General features: G+C 42.1%; 1 pseudogene; it reads left to right on the top strand.

The window, feature by feature from the left end:
- The first annotated feature begins 449 nt into the window (after positions 1-449).
- Positions 450-2734, top strand: LOC115482980 (annotated as a pseudogene).
- The last annotated feature ends 13387 nt before the right edge of the window (positions 2735-16121 follow it).

The raw sequence follows: 16121 nt of genomic DNA, 5'->3' as shown, positions 1-16121 counted from the left end.
ACATAAATAGTAACTAGTTTATAATAAATCCTTTATAATATTTTTGTATATATGTACATATGTATATCATCAATTGAAAACAAAATGGAAATGGAACAGAGACACGTGTTATTCAAAATGAAAAGAAAAAATGCATAATAAATCCTTTTGAATATTTATGTATAAATTTACATATGTAAATCAATCACTTGAAACGAATGGAAATGGAACACTACAGAAAACGAAATGCAAATAAATTCGAATTTTACTGCCAATATAATCATCTCACTAAAAATGGTTGTGTTTTTTGTGTTTGGTGAACATCTGTTGCGTCCCACTGTGCGGCATAGATTGTGGTGCTCGGCTCGGAACGTGGAACGGTATCTGCTTGGCGTTAGCATAATGAGCCCCTGTCCAGCCAGGTGAAATGGTCGCGTAAAAGTCCATAAACTGCCCAATTGCCGCTGGCCATGCCGATGAGCAGCGTGTGGTGCGTGGTGCGTGGTGCGTGGTGCGTGGTGCATTTGATGGTACTTGGTATGCAGCTGTGGTGGCTCAGCGGCTCAGCGGCTCGCTGGCTAGCTGTTGGCCATTGCACGTCGACATCCGCTTTATAAATACAACCAAACACCAAGGAAGTTCATTTCATTTTCTTGGCAACAATCGACGCGTTGACATAATCCAACGCAAACGCTGATACGGATTACCCCAAGCACAGTGGAACCATTAACAACTCAATATATATATATATATACCCCTATTCATATATATCACGTGATGAGTGGCCCGCTTGAGTGTGATTTGTGCCAGGAGCAAACCTTTGCACCTGTTGCTCTTGCTCTGCGCTGTGCTGGCCAGCGCAGCGTTGCCCAAGCAGCCTTACGCCGGCGTCATTCCAGCCGCCTGGTCAGCACCACGCCCACCACCGTGGCTACCACCAGCAGCAGCAGCAGCAGCGGCAGCAGCAGCAGCACCAGCAGTTCGACAGCTGAGGCTGATACCACGGAACAGCAGCTCGAGGTGTCGGCATCTGTGGCCGAGGAGGCAGTCCTCAACAGCCAGCCAAGCACAAGCGTGGCATACTCCATGGCGCATCCGGCCATTGGCCAGGACGTACCTATGCGGCGCAGTATGGCTATAGCCTGCAGTTGCCAGCAGCGGCTACTTTCCTAGCTGCAGCACCAGCTCATCGCCATCATGGCTTCATCAAGTATCCCACTGGCTATCATATCAAGCAATTTGCCAATGCTGCCGCTGGTTTCCTGCCCGCTGCCACATCGGTGACGGCGGTGCCTGCCCTGCCCGCTGTGCCCGCCCTGCCTGCTGTTGGCAGCATTGGCTCTGCTGTGGGTGGCATTGCCCCTGCTGTGGGTGGCATTGCCACTGCTGTTGCAGCTGGACCCTCGTATGTGCTGCGTCCGGGCAATGCTGTTGTCTCCTCCTACAGCGTCAACTATCCGCATCAGCATTTGCATAGACCCTTGAAGCCGAATCCACTATCATCATGCCGTCCAGGTAAGCTCACTAGCTTGGCTCTGTAGTTTGTTGATCTAATCGCTCCGAAGCCTTCTTATGTACAGACTGTCGCGCCTGTGCCTGCTGCTCCCGCGTTGCCCATTCAGCCTGTTCAGCCCATACAGCCCATACAACCCGTTCAACCCGTTCAACCCGTTCAGCCCGTTCATCCTGGCATTAGCTTTTCCACGGCTGAGTTTCCAGTAGTGCCGCAGTTTTCAGCTCCAGCTGTGCCCACATTTGCTGTGCAGCCAGCTGTTCCAGCTGTTCCCGCTGTACCCGCTGTTCCAGCTTTTCCCCGCTGTTCCGCTGCTCCTACAACCCCAGAAGTTCCAGTGATACCACAAGCTCCACAAGTTCCACAAGTTCCACAAATTCCACAAGTTCCACAATTCCACAAATTCCGCAAATACCACAAATTCCAGATATACCGCAGATACCACAATTCCCACAGTTCCCAACGTTCCCACAGTTCGGCGTGCCACAGTTCCCCTTCCCGCAGGTACCACAATTTCCACAGGCGCCTAGCGTACCCGTTGCTCCCGCTGCTCCCACTGTTCCCGCCACTCCAACCGCGCCCGCTGTACCCGCTATTCCCACTGTTCCGGCCATACCAACTGTGCCCGCGTTTCCCGCTGCGCCCGGCATTCCGCCAACAGCCAATTCTTCCCGGCAAACGTGCAGCCGCCGCTGCCACAGCAGCCGCCCAGCTTCGGTCAGCCGGAGGCGCAGTTCCCGGGTGGCATAGTGCCGCTGCCTGGATCGACGCCGGTGCAGCCGGACACTGGCACCGCCATTGCCTCGCCGCAAATACCCAGCACACCGGAATCGGAACAGCCCGAGCAGCCGCTGCCCTCGCCACAGCCCACACAGCCGCAGCAGCCATGGAGGCCGGTCTTCTATCAGCCACCAGCCACGCCCGGCCGCCCATCCATAACCCTGTTGCCGCCCTACGGCAGCACGCCAGCTGATGGTGAGTCCTAGAGGAATGGTCTCGGTTTTCCTTTTGTTTTTCTACTCAGCGCCTTTCTATGCACTTCTCAGGCTACCTGCCGCCCGTTGGCACGCAAATCCGCACAGCTGACGTCCTCCAGCGCCGGCCATGGCGCCCAGGATATCTTTGATCAGCTGAGCAATGCCGAAATCGAACACATCTTCGCCCAGGCGAATCTCGCGCATCACAACCACCAAACAGCAGCAGCAGCAGCAGCAGCAGCAGCACAGCTATCAGCACTACTAAACCATCCACCAGCTGTTGGGCTTCATCTTGTCCACAAATTTTCTATAGCACTTTTTTGTTTTTTTTTTTTTCATCTCTTGCTATCTATGATAATCTTTCCATATATCTATATATATTTAAATTATTATTAAATAAGTTATTTATCAGAAATCAAATTAAGTTTTCATTGCGAGTGGGGCAAAACAAGCAGTGGCCGTTGCAAGCAGTTTCAAAGCAGTTCAGGGCTAGCAACGCCTCTCTATTCAATTCTCAACAAATTCATGTTCATGTTCTCTGCTCTTCTCCTAAAGTTCAAATATCATCTGCAACACGCTTCTCCCAACTATCATCTCTTTGTGCTATACTCAAAAAAGTCTTGTAGGGTATCTCTTTATCTATCTCCCTCTGCCTCTCTCTCTCCTCTCGCTACATCTCTTTGTCTCTCTCGCTCTTTCCACTCTCTCTTTCTCTCGCGCTTTATCTCTGCCTCGTAGTCACACTATCTCTATTTCTCTCACTTTCCTTGTCTCCTTCTCTCTCTCTTTCTCTCTTTTTCTCTCACTCTCTGTCTATCCCTCTCTACCCCTCTTTCTCTGTCTCTGGGTCCCTCTCTATCTCTATTTTTCTCGTGCTCCTTGTCTCTTTCTTTCTCTCTGCCTGTCTCTCCCTATCTCTCTCTGCATCTTAGCCTCTTCATATCATTCTCTCCCTAATCTCATTTACTTACCTAGCTCTTAGTCCAAACTTAAATCTCAATCCTTATCTTCCAGTTGAAATTAATTGCCGTTACTTTCTGTTTAGCTTTAGCAGCAGCCGTAGTGTTTTCAGTGCAAAGCTTTTTGCCTTGAACTTGAGGAATGCCGCTCGGAGCTTTTTCATTCATAAACGCATCAGCTGTTTGCTCATTGAAGGCTAGATTTCGGCGTCGCTCATCGGGGCATTAGGCAATCGGGGGGGCATCGGGCCATCGGGCCATTGGACCCATCGGGCACCGGCAATTGGCATGCCACATGTTGCAAGCGCTCGTGTTTGCCTCAGTTCTTACCGTTAGCTTCGCGAGCGCGCTGCCAACGGCTGCGCGCAAATCCCAAACAGTGCGAAGTTTTTTTTCGAGTGCTCAAATACAAAAGTTTGAAATTTCGAAAAATCAAAATAAAATAGTTAAAGTTTTCGATGCTTACGAAAAGTTCGAAATCGTAACTTTGTAACTTCGAGGCTTCGAAAGCACGAAATTCTTGAGTGTTTGTCGAAAATTCGATATCACACACAAAATTTCGAAAATCGGAACTTCGAAATTTTGAAAATCTAAACTGAAAACTGAAGAGTTGAGCTGTTTTCCGAAACTTCGATATCGGATTCGAAACATAGAATTCGAAAACTTTGCAAACTGATCTCAGTCGAGTTGAAGTGAAAAGTGAATAAACTCGACGCGTGCTGTTTGTTGTTGTTATTGTTTTTTTTTTTTTTTTTGTGCATTGTTTTCATAGAGCTGTGCCGATTGTTATTATCAAATTCAACTCGGAGATAGATATTCGAAACGAAATCGAGTTCCAAGTAGTTGCCGCCGCTGTCATGACGATAATGATGATGCGTAAGTCTTGCACAAATAAACAAATTCGATTCGCACTGTTTATGCATTGGGAACAGATTCGTATTATTCGATTCAATTATTTTATATACTCGCTATGTTGGCAGCATTCGCCGATCAATAAAAACAAAATCTGCCATAGACATTGGCCATGTGGACCTGTTGCAAAAGAAGAAGCAGCAACAGCAACAGCAGCAGCAGCAGCAGCAGCAGCAGCAGCAGCTGGCTTCTAAATAGCTCGATGACTGCGCTCACGTGGTCGAGGCGAGTGGATCGAGGAACAGCTCAGGGGGATACTTGGAGGGCAATAGATAAACGAGTTGCTTGAGAGGGAACTAGAAACAGCTCAACTTAGGTAAAACTGGGGAAAATCGGTGCAAGTTGAATAAATATTGGGAACTTGAAGGAGGGTTGGCCATAGTATTATTTATTTATTATTATTTATTATTATTATTATTATTTATTATTATTTATTTAGGTAAGTGATCAGAGTTGAAAACTGAGAACAGTGTGAAAAATAAATAATAATATAATAAATAATATAAATAATGGAAATGCGTTTGAATTTAGCTCATTAAATAATGGGAAATGTGATTAAATTTGGCGAATAATTGAATTGGAAATGATTATTAGGTAAGTTATAGATTTTGTGAAGAGCCAGGAGCACTTAAGTCTTAAATAAAACTGGGTAGAGTGTGCAGTAAATAAAGGGAATATAGAAGAAGGAAGATTAATGGGAATGAAAACGAAGAATGTGATTGAAGAGCTAAAAGCAACTTCATGCAAGCGAAACCTTGAAACAATTTGGAGCACAGATATGGAACCTGATTTAATAATGGGAACTAATAATTAATTAAGGCAGGGAGTTAATGGAATAATATAAATGATGTGCGCAATGAGAGTTGTGACTTGAAAAGAGTGTGCTCAATGGGAATCTGATTAAAATCAAGGGGATTTTTGATGAGTTGAGAATATAATTATATTCTATATTATATATATATTATATTCTATATTATATATTATATATATATTATATTCTATATTATATATTATATATAAATATATTCTCAACTCCATCAAAAATCCCCTTGAAATTAGAAACAAGGGTAAATAGTGAACGACGAACAAAGCAGGATATTTAATAAATTAAATTGAACTCAAAAAATAAAAAAATACATGTTCCATGAAGAGGTGAACTCCATACTAGGAACAGACTATTTGGTCATGAAGCTTATTTAGAGCTATGCACAATTGTTATATCCACAATTAATCATTTATAAACTTGTTTATCACAAATGCCACAGTCGATTTGTTCATCAAAATTTTGGCGAATTTATTCTCAAGCCAATATCCATCTTCATATTTCAGGCACTTCAAATTTCACAATCAGATTTTTTGGAAATTGTGACCCAATTTTTAGTTTACTACCTGAAAATGTTCATATTTATTTATAATCGCGTTTATTTTGGGAAAACTTTTCATTTAGCAATCTAAAGATTGCCATAGAGATCTCAAGCATAATTGGGGATCGTATAATTAGTATTATATAAATAGAGTTTGCTTGAAATGAGTGCTTGAAGTGTTTTAGATGAGTATATCTTTATTTCCCAATCGACTTGAAGTGCCCTTGAGATAATCTATAGATCTCTATAAATGACATATGTTTATACAGGGTATTCAAAGTTTGTGGATGGGCTTATGCTTTGCACAATAGAAAGCATGATTAGAACTTGCTTTGCTTTGGTCTACGTGTCTTACAGGGTATTCCTAGCATGTCCAAATGTCCACTCAGCAAAGGTTGTCGCGGGGCACAAACAGTTTTCAATTCCTTTGTCATTGGTTTAAATGAAATTCTCAATTTGCATAATAATTTATGTTGATGAGCAACTGGAACTGGCAGTGCAGAGGGTATTATAGGGTATGGGCTATGTCGTTGAGAGTCGCCATGTTTCGTACTCGAGAACTCTATTTAATTTGTAATAAAATGTCATTAAGCGTAAATGCGAGGATGTCGCTAGATTTATGGTTTGGGCGAAGAGTGGAGGTCAAATGAAAGCCTTGAAGTGGCACTGTGTGTGTGTGTGTGTGTGTGTGTGTGTGTGTGTGCGGTTACTGCGGACTCCAGCTATCTGGTTGCTTCAGCCTGAGTCCAGTCCATGTCCAATGGCCGAAAGTTGGGTTATTAGCTTATGCAAATTCAACCGCTAGATGGCGCTCTACACACTGCAGACGGCCCCCACCTTTGCACTCAGTTAATACGGCAATTGGTTTGGATTAAAAAGCGAAACCCAAAAGCTGTTTGATCTTACCAATGAATGGCGAAACCCCAAAAAAAAAGAGGGCGTGACAACTAGGGGAGACGAAGCGGATTTTTGCGGTCTTTAGTTGGCCTAAACGTTGCAAAATTTCACCTTTCAACTCGTTCACAAAGTGCAGAGGGTATTTTAGCCTGAGTCCTCTGTATACAGAGACCGCTATCTTCTAATAAAGTGTATTATGCGGTCGGTCCCACCCGATTGCAACACTTTGACTCGAAATGAAGCCAAATATTAATTTTCACTTACTTTATGAGGCTTAATTAAATAACTTGATCCCAAAGAGCCCTAGCTATAGCAATTACTTTGACTTCTAGTCAAGCTTTATTTTGATTCATTTTATATATAATGGAATGATTCACAGTGAAAATATATTTAAGTCTACTGTAAATGCTTTTTTAAGCGCAGAGCTTTAAAATTTTGATGAGCTATAGCATGGGCTGTCAAGTGCTTGCCAACTTTTAACATTTAACTTAATGTGACGTTTAATTTCTATAGAATGTTTTGAGTTAAGAGAGAGAGAGAGAGAAGAGAAAGAGCGACAAAGATAGAGATGATAGAGAGCAACACAGACATCCTTTAAGCTGCGGCTTTTGCCATTGTCCTGTCAAAGTTAACATGCACTTTGAACTACATACAATATTAAGTTAATTTAGGTAATTTATTTATTTATTGATCGACTCAAGGCCAAGCTCTCGACATAATCCAATTAGCTTTCAGCTACAGCTTCTCAATCGCTTTGCCTTCGACTCCGCCGCTGACTGCTTACATAACCTCAAATATACTTATTCTAGCTTCACAATTTCCGCCCACTCAGTCCAAAAACAAATTTGTTTCTCTATTTATTGAGCCACTTTCCAAAGTTCGCAAACCAACAACAAAAACAATAAATAAATACACAAATCCTTTTTGTGGCTTGGGCGTGAAAAGCGATGTGACAGGAAAAAACAAGTTCGGGCCTAGAGTGTGCTCGACTATGCAGATACCCTGCCTTGCACAGCAGCTAACTTTCAGGCACCCGCTGTAACAAGGCTCTCCTTTGATAGCAGCTGTATGAAATTCGGAAAAAAATCATACCTCATTTTACGCCTCGGGATATTCTGATCTGCAAATCAGCCCTAGAAATAAGTCTATTTATCGATTTTTATCGATAATTGCGCTGAGTTTATATGGGACGTCCAGACAGCTTCCTCATGATCAATATATATACCTAGTGCCAGTCAGCCATGCCTTTCTTTTGCCCATTATATACTCTGGTTTGGTTGTGCCTACCCACTAGCTTTGCCCTACAGGGTATACGCAGAAAAAAAAAGAGCAAATACAATATTATGAAGGGCTTCTGCGTTTGTTCATAATAATGGACTAGTTGCATGGAGCTATGTTAAGGTCAGCTAGCACGTCCATTGGCTGCCACACATGGAAAATGGTCTGAAGTCCGCTTTTCGATTTAAGCTCGTGTCGCCCACGGCTGATGCCGCCCACAGAGTGGGGGCGACACAGAGTTGGGATTCCGAGCGGAATGTGCGTATCGGCCGAGTAGTCAGTGGTTTGTAATTTGAATACTGAGCCCACATTCAGCGAGCCCTCATTATTTATGGGCGGTCTGCTTCGAGATGTGCAGCTAATGACAGAGACCTCCAATAGAGCCCCTCGCTGCCCCGAAGTTGGCGCTAATCGACGCCAAAAGCTAAACCAAATATCAAGTGACAAGTGCCAGAAATAAGCACAGAGAAGTTAGCTGATTAGCGCAATACCCTGTACATATTGAAGTGCGTTGGAAGAGGTTACTGCTTGTTCAGCCATGAGTACCCTGTAGATAGTGACGTGAGTTGGGCGAGGCTTGATGAAACTACTAACTGTATGTACTCGGGCATCAAATGATTGGAGATAATAGCTAAATATCCTGTAAATATAATTGTGAGCGAGGATGCTTCGACTTGATATCAGGAAGATAGGGTATCCTGTGAGCATTGTATGTTTGTTGGGAGAACCTTAAATTATTTTTTTAAGTCATGAGTATACCTGTAAAGAGAGAGGTTATACTTGATATTCGTATCTTGAATACCATGTACAAAATGTATGCGACGAGTCTTGGCCTACTATTCATATCGTGAATACCCTGTAAACATTGAAGTTAAACGAGAGAGGCTTTAATTGATATATGGCAGGAATGCCCTGTAGGTAATGAACTAGTTAAGGAGCTGCTGATTCTTTGAGTCAAGAAACACCCTGTAAATAGTAAGGCTGAAAGGGTCTATAGAACTTGCTAACTGTGGAAGCTCGGCTATTCAAGGCGCAAGCATAAGCATGAAATTTGATAAACACTTTTATGTATATCTCCTAGCCGCATTTATTGAGCCCAACTAGATTTGATGTACGCCTAGGCAAGGAATTTATAAAAGAATCCATCCATATTCATAAGCCAAGAGCTTGTATACCAAACCAAAAGAAAGTGCCTTGTACCCGAGCATCCATCTATGTCCATCTACCTAGCCAAGAATGTTGTGCGGGGAACTGAAACTTAGTATAGAGCTTGATGTACTCCATCAAATAGATGTTTATAAAATGTCCATATGAGCTCACAGTTTATAGGGGCTTAAAGACTTCAAAATATGGCCTATAGGCTTTTAATACACCTGCATCCATTTTACCCAGCATCCTAATTGAATTGTCGACAGGTGTAATGGCAGGCTGAAAGGTTACGCATCATAGAAGATGGCGAGGGGCTGCGCCTATTCGCTTCGGGATACCTCTCAATGGCTGCAATTGAGCTAAGTGATGGCATGGAAAGCCATCGACGAATCCCCATTGAGTGATTGTCTCAAAGGAATCGATGCCAAATGTTTATGGTACTTGTGGATTATGGACAAAGCAGCTGTCCAAACTGCCAGCCCAAGCACTTAGGCCCCAATGATAGGAACGTGTTACCCCAACAGTCCAACAGTTCAACAATCTCCAACTAGTTTCGTATGTTGAAGTCCTTTTTTTTTTGCAATCAGCTTTTGAGGACTTTACGAATCGAAATAAACATTTATTGCCAGCTTAGAGCCGACCAGCTTAGTGCTTAGCGACAACTTCCTGCTGTGGCTTAGCCAGTCTTTGGGTTATTTGAATTAATGAAGGGCCAGCGAGTGGAACCTGTCCAAGTCGCGTGCTGAAAGTCCTTAGGAAGTTTGTTCTTAATGGATTTCGAACCACGATATGTGGAACTGATTGATGCACAGAATTGCTGATTGATGATTGATTAATTAAGTAATTGATTGACTGATGTTTGATTGGACAGCATATGGCTAAGATTCTGAGTGCTAGATTGATTGATGAAGTAACTGATTGACTTGATTGACTGAGTGGTGCGTTGATTGATTGACAAATTTACTGATTGACTTACTGACTGACGATTTGATTGACTAAACTGACCGACTGAAGGACCGGTTGAATTTATTAACCAAGATTGACTAGCTGATTAATTCATTGACTGATTGATTGTTTGACCTAGTTTTGTTAGAAAGACTAGCTGACTGACTGGACTGATTCATTGATTGACTGTCTTAAAATTGATTGATTGAATGTTTGCTGGATTAACTGATTGATGACCCGCTGACTGCTTATAGAACATTGACTGAACTATGCTCGACTGTCTGTTTGATACATTTTAGCAGTAGATAAGCTGACTGAGGATCTGATTGACTGTTTGATCAAACTGATTGGCAGAAGCATTAGTAGATTGACTGAGTAATTGATTGACTCTCTTAGTGCTGATGAGTAGATAGACTGACTGATGAAGATGCGTCACTAACTGATTAATTACCTTGATTAGTTAGCTGTCTTTCAAATTGATTGATTGATGGACTAGGTAGCTCGTATTTAATGGAATGAGCAGCGCAGTGGTTTTCCTTCTGCTAGAGTCGAATGCAATATTGATTAAAGCCCAAGTAAATATTCAAGTGAAGACACGAATTTAAATGGAAATTTGACGAAATTTCAAACCCGGAAAAGTCTTGAAATTGACTGAAATTCGATTTGATTGCCGAATATTTAAGGTTTGAACTTCGTGTTGACCCACTGGGATATTGGAAGTGGGTGGGTTTCATGGACACCCGAATGCCAGGCTTGCTTCAAATAATAATTAACATTTGGCTTGGGGATTTCGGTTGTCTGTCACTGTCAAACTCTGACTTTTAGTCAAACACAAATGAAGAAGCAGAAAGCAAAAAACAGGCGAATAGGCAACAAAGTGAAGTATTTACACACTGATAGAATGCCGATGGGGGTGCGTGTGTGTGTGTGTGTGCGTGCAGGAACCCAATGAAAAAATGTCATGCGTAATTTTTGATTGAATCGTAAGGCGACCAAAGTCTCATCTAAAAGGCCACTCAGAAAACCGCTTAATTTAACAGGAAGCGGATACTGATGCGGATGCGGATGCCTATAAGGAAGTGATGCGATGGCAAATGTGAATAGCGTTGGCATAGAGTTGTGCGTGAGTCGTGCTTATTGGCACGAGTGTGTTCAGCTAAGAGTTAACACGAGATGTTCCCACTTCAATTGAGCTCAAACTATTTCATATCTAACTTAGATGGCTTATCTTAAGCCAGCAGACCATTTTCTGACCAATTTGAAGATGGTATCTAATACTTTAAACACGACACGACAGGGCACGACTATCGACAAAACTGAACTACTTATCAAAAGTTTAGGAAGAGAAGAGGCGGCATAGAGTATAGATAAAGCCAATAGAAACTATAAGAGATATTAGCTTATCGATATATATCGGCACAATAGGACTCTAATGTAGGGAGAAATCGATTATCTACGATAGCTTATGAGTTATCGATAATCGTTTATTAACTCACTTAGCCTTAAGCTTAAGCTTGATGAGCTTATCAATATGAAATCCAATGGTAAATTCTTAAGGTATTAAAGATTCTGTTACTTATCGACTAGTCGATAAATACAAGAAATATATGACATGAAAATCTATATACTATAAGTCGATAGTTATAAGCTGCTGACAATACCTATCTATAGGAGAAAGCAAATAATAGCTAGAGTATTAATCAGTCTATCGATATCAATTGGTCGAGTATCGATAGTGAAAATATAAAATTGATGTCTGATCTATATAGTTCCTCTGAGACTCAAACGACTTATGACTTCTGTCGATATATATCGATACTCTCTCTCCCTTTCTCTCTCTCTCTCCCTCTCTCTCTTTCTCTCTCTTCGCTGTCGTCCCTTAAGAAATGAGTTACTTCCAGGCCCAATCTATTTGACAACGTGTCCATCTCTAGCACGTAGCGCCTTATCACACATCCTGGCCTGACCTTGCGCCGGGTACAACAAACGGCATTTATATTCATTTGTGCTTTGGTTGTTGCCATTTATTGACTGCCCGGTCCCCGTGACTATGATTAATACACTCGGCATTCTGGCGGCGGGTGGCAGCGACGGCTCTTCGAGCGAGCATTGGCTATAGGCGCATGAAGTAATTAAATTTCTCGAACAAACAATGTACATGGGTCTTTAATGGGTTAACAATTAACCCATTGGTATGCGGCAGGCATGGCTATCTGCCCTAAGTGCTCCACTTCTCTACCAATGCATACAGCCAAATACATTATATATATAGCCTATATATATATATATATGTTAAGGCATTTAAATATTTGCCTAATTTTGCTTTAGAAATAAAGACTCTTACAGCATTTTCAGCAAATTTTCAGCAGCTTTTTCAGGTGGCGCGGGCGTCTTGTGGGGCGCGCAGGGGTCTGGCAGGAATTGCTTAGCTGCCCCATTTGTGTTTATTATCAGCAGTTCGTGTGTGTTTTGTTTTTAGTTTGTAGTTTGTGTTTACAACAACTTTTGCGCTGGCAATACGAATCGTAGCACTGATTATGCCCGACGACTATGATCTCTGGACAGAGCATATATAGACAGATAGACTCGTGATCCCAGCCACTCCAGCTGAATGACTGAAAAAAACAGACATCGCCAGCAGCATTTTGAATCTAAACAGCAGCGCAGAGTGAATAAAACTTTTGGAATTCCATTTCGATTTGCTTATCTTAAAAACAAATATATATATATATATATATATATATATATATATATATATATATATATATATATATATATATATGAATGTATAGATATAAAGATATATATATATATATATATATATATAGATATATGGATAGATAAATATATATATATAAAGATGCTTGCCTTGCCGTAGGACAAAAACAATGCCCGATTCATTTTTGACTGCTCTGAAAATGCAATAAATTATTTAAATTTTCATCAACTTAAGAGTTTTTCACAGCAAAAGCTAAAATCAAACTAATTTGATTTCAATTGGTTTTTCGTTTGCTCTTCATTGTATTCGTAAACGTTTTAGATAATTTACTTTTATTGTGAGTAGATAGAAATCGGAACAAAAAGGGAGTGAGAGAGAGAGAGAGCGAGAGAGAGAGAGAAACAAAAGATTTTCTTACCTGTCTCTAGGCTCGGATAAGAAGAGGCAAATGAGGGCAGAGAAAGAAGAACAAAGAAAGTAAAAGATGAAGAAGCGAAAATATAGAAAGATTAAGGAACAGAAAATGAGACTAGGCGAAGTCAGTTAAAAGGAAAGTACGGGAATAATGCTTAAAGAATATTCTCTCTCACTTAATGTGTAAATATGAGAGGGGAAAGAAGAACAGAACAACAGAATAATCTCTGAATGATAATGATAATGATAATAATAATGAAGCAGCAGAGAAGTGAATATAAAAATAAAGGAATGAATATAAAAATAAAGGAAGAGAAAGTCGATCAAAGAAGAGAAAAAGAGAGAGGCAATATAATAAATAGAAAGAGAAAAGCGATGTGGGTTAAGTAATGAAAAGAGATTCGCTCAGCTACCAAATATAAAAGCAAGCAAAAAGGTGAAAGAAAAAGGAGAATGTAACGAGAAAGAAAAGGGACAAGAAGAAGACATAAGGATAGTAGATATAGTAAAAAAAAAAGGATTATCCCTGCTCTCCTAGGCAAAGGGAGACAAAAAGAATATAAGAAATAATTGCTGCAGATAAAGAAAAAGGAATGTTAAGTATGAAAAGCTTTCATTTCTTCAAATTCAAGTTTCAGCAGATTCCCTTTTCGCTGAGTGTAAATTTGCTGTTCGAGAATCAATTAAAAGCAGCAAAACTGAAATTTGTGTTACTTAAAGTACTAAACATTGTTAATACCACCCCATTTCGATAGCTTCAAAGTTAATTTCTGGGAAAAGAGCTTACAAAATATAGAACACATTTCCCTTGCTCGGCCCTTTCAATTGGCCTCTTTAAGGTGTATTTAGTGCCAATTGGCACAAAACAGAGCACAGACGTCATAGACGACTCGCATTTGGCGGGTCATACGAAGGGGCTGGGGCTGGGGCTGGGGCTGGGGCAGGGAGTATAAGGGTTGTACAGAGCAAAGTAGAGGATCCCATAACGAAGCACTCGACCCATAATCGACAAATTTGACAAGTTGTTTACACGGCCAGACCCCAAACAAAAACACAGAGAAACCCAACAAGCTCGACGAGTCGATGCGACCTGCTTTGACCGATAACATTTCTCGAAAGTATTTCGGGTGTGCGAGCTAGCGAGAATGTGTGTGTGTGTGTCTGTGTCTGTCTGTGTGTGTATTGGCATAAGTCGATCGTTTTCTTTATTCTTTATAGCTGTGCTTTCTATTTTGGTGGCACGCCAACCTCTCCGCCCTACAGGCCCTGTTAGCATTTGCCTGGCTGCATGCAAAAGCATTTGCTTTAATTATTCGAATTGGACATAAACAAAGGCAACCAATTGGCATTGGGCAAGTTTGAAGCGCTTTGCTGTTTGCTTATGGCCAAATGATAATTTGGCCCAGACTGTGAAACGTCAGGTGGCCCCGTTCTCGGCTCGCTGTAGGCCTACGGCTTTTCCAACACCAGGCCAAGGCCGTGCCGAAGATGGGGCATCGTCTACCCTCTTTATCTATAGCTCATCAATCACAGCGCAAACATTTCAATTGCTGGCAAATGTGTTGACAAACGTCGGCAGGCTCGACAGCCGCGGTCTGGGGCTTGCGTAGGAGCCATCGCGAACGCGCGGCTTTCAACCCCTTTTTTGACGCCCCGCACATTAGCAACACGTGTCAAGTGTTCGCTTTCCTGCTCTCCGCTCCCGGTTGGATGTCTTATTCTGCGTTGGCACAAGTCTGGAGTCCCTGCCTCCTGCGACGTCGTTACTCACTCTTAGACCCGGTTCGGACGTTGCCTTTTCCTTGCCAGCTCAAACGCCTCTCAGTCGCAGCCGTAAGTCTCATTCTTTGACTCTGTTCCGATCTCTTTCCCTGTGCATCTCCTGCTCTGACCTCTCAGCTGTGGTCCTTGTTTCCTCCTGCTTGCCTGCGCTCTCGACTCTTCTCTGCTCTTCTAGTTCCCGTAACGTCTTGCTCTTCACGCCACCTCCGACTTGCTGCAGCGTCTTATTCTGCGCCCCAGCTACAACGCGTCTCCCTGATTCCATCCTCATACGCCTTCTGCTGTTGTCTCTTTTCTATTGGACCCTGCTCTAACCCCCCACGCCGGCCCCCTGCTCTTGCCGCCCAGCTCGGGTGCACTTAATTACACTTTTATGGAGTCATCCGCTACGCCAGCTCGCAGCCATTGTTGTCGCTGGCCGCAATTGCTGTTGCATTTCGCTGACTTTGGCTTTCATTGCTGCCGGCTGAGTTATGAGCTGATGCAATTGCTGCAACAACTATTGTTGGCTTCCCGCCCCGACCACTGCTGCCTCATGCAGTTATTGTTGTTGTTCTTGCCGTTGTTGTTTATATGTTTAAACATTGTTTTGGACTTTTGTGACTCTCACGGCTTGCACATGAGCTCGGCTCTCTTGACCCCAAAGGCACTTGTGTTCCCTTCCATATCGATAGATCTATCCACAGCCCTCCCATTAAGTGGTATTCGTATTATTTTGCGTCTTTTTAAACAGAGACTTTAGTTTCTTAATACTTTTGCTTATTGCATTCCTTCTCTTAGCCACTTGTGCTTATTATAAATATGATTTTTTATTTTGTTTATTATGGAAAATATTTAACAAATCCCAGCGATATTTTCTTTTCTCTTTTGTTATATTTATAAATAAAGTATTTCCTCACTAAATATGCAAAATGTTCGAATTACTTTGCAGCTGCCTTGCTTTCGGCTCTTCATAATAGGAAATAGTTAGTTGGCAACAAAAAACTTCTGGGCTAATTGACCTCTCAACGTGAATTGCTCCGGCAGGCAAGTGTCTGCAAAACACTTTTAGAATTTTCAGCTTTTTCCTTAAAGTCCGCTCGGACTTAAGTCTTCCACAGCCTGAAGTATTAGGAGTGAGTAGTACTCTCCCCACACTCTCAGCGCTTCCTTCTCTGTCTATTCTCATTTCGCTGCTTCTTTCTCTTTCTCCATCCACACTTTTTTCTATCTTCCTCTCTTTTATTTCTTTTT

Source organism: Drosophila hydei, unplaced genomic scaffold, assembly GCF_003285905.1.
Source record: "Drosophila hydei strain 15085-1641.00,03,60 unplaced genomic scaffold, DhydRS2 tig00000239-arrow-arrow-pilon, whole genome shotgun sequence".
Classification (NCBI taxonomy): Eukaryota; Metazoa; Arthropoda; class Insecta; order Diptera; family Drosophilidae; genus Drosophila; species Drosophila hydei.
This window is presented reverse-complemented; position numbering and strand designations above follow the sequence as displayed.